Source organism: Elephantulus edwardii, unplaced genomic scaffold (genome assembly GCF_000299155.1).
Source record: "Elephantulus edwardii isolate Elephantulus edwardi_28Jun2011 unplaced genomic scaffold, EleEdw1.0 scaffold00026, whole genome shotgun sequence".
Classification (NCBI taxonomy): domain Eukaryota; kingdom Metazoa; phylum Chordata; class Mammalia; order Macroscelidea; family Macroscelididae; genus Elephantulus; species Elephantulus edwardii.
In genome coordinates, this window is record NW_006399776.1 from 4,547,599 (window position 1) to 4,549,148 (window position 1,550).

At 37.8% G+C, this 1,550-nt stretch overlaps 1 protein-coding gene across 2 annotated transcripts in view; it reads left to right on the forward strand.

The window, feature by feature from the left end:
* Positions 1–1,550, forward strand: part of TMEM87A (transmembrane protein 87A) — a 53,506-nt gene that overhangs the window by 30,457 nt on the left and 21,499 nt on the right. The window lies entirely within an intron of this gene.

Below are 1,550 nucleotides of genomic sequence, written 5' to 3' on the forward strand. Positions count from 1 at the left end.
CTTCTTTTAATACTTCCTGGATCATTTAACATTCTGCCCAAAGCATCCTTGATTATAGCAACTCGAGGTTTGAATTTGTTCTTCAGTTCCTTGAGCTAATGTAACAAAAACACACCAAGTGGATGGCTTTAGTAAGCATATTAATTTTGTCTCTGTGCAGGAAGTAATTTTGTCTAGTGTTGGAGATGAGAAGCAGGCTCTGGTGGTCTAGTGGCAAAAAAAACTGTGCTGCAATCCTGAAGGCATGTGGTTTCAGGCCACCACCATCTGCTCCATGGGCGAAGGATGGGCAGTCTCCTCCCATGTTATTAACTGCCTCTGTACACCTGCTAGAGAGTCAACTGAGTTGATTCTTACTTGATGGTACTCAACAACAACAATAATAATATACTATCAATAGCAGATATCCAGAAATATTGGAAATGCCAATATTTGTCTAGCATGAAAAATGTTATGTATCAGATGAATTTTATTTTTATTATTTGTTGTATAGATTTCAGTGCTTAGTATTACTCTATATATGCTAACCAAAAAAGACCCTAGGCACATTGTTGTTGTTGAGTACTGTCAAGTCAGAACTGACTCATAGCTAACTCTCTGGCGAGTTTTCAGAGGCAGTTAATCGCACGGGAGGAGATTGCCCATCCTTCTCCTATGAAGCAGCTGATAGTTTCAAACCACATGCCTTTGGGTTTACAGCTTTGTTTTTTTCCACTAAGCCACCAGAGCACATTAGATGGAACAAAATTCAGTATTTATCTTGAAAAATGTTGGAATTTTTTTGCCACAATCGTATGTTTCCAAATACCATCTTCCAAGAAAGCAACAAAGGGTCTTTCTTGTCAGAATAGTATATTTATATTCTATTATACTATTTATATTCTATTATACTATTTACATGTCTCCATGTAAACGAATTGTGGCTAACACTGAGAAGAATGGGAATATCAGACACTTAATTGTGCTCATGTGAAACCTATACTTAGACCTGGAAGCTGTCGTAAAGTACAGAGCAGAGGATCAATGTATGGTTCAGAATCATTAAAGGTGTGTGTGAAGAATGTGTCCTTTCTCTGTATCTTTTCAGTCTGTATAGAACAGATCATTAGAGATGCTGGACTTTATGAACAAAAATGTGTCATTAGAATTGGAGAATGACTCATCGACAACTTGTAATATACAGATGACACAACTTTGCTGAATCTGCAGAGAACTTGAAACATTAGCTTCAGACAATCAAGGACTGCAGTCTTTAGTGTGAATTGCATCTCAACATAAAGAAAACAGAGATTCTCACCACCAGGCCAGTATGATAAATGGAGAAAAGATTGAGATTTTATCTTGCTCATCTCCACAATCAACACTAATGGCACCAGCAGTCAAAACAAAAGATGAGTTACTCTAAGAAGTCTGCTGTCAGGGACCTATCTAAAGTGATGAAGAGCAACATGGTCTAGAGACTAAGGTGCATTTTATTCAGGCCATGGTCTTCTCAATTGCTTGCTGTGCATCTTAGAGCTGGTCAGTGACTAAGGATGACAGAAGAAGAA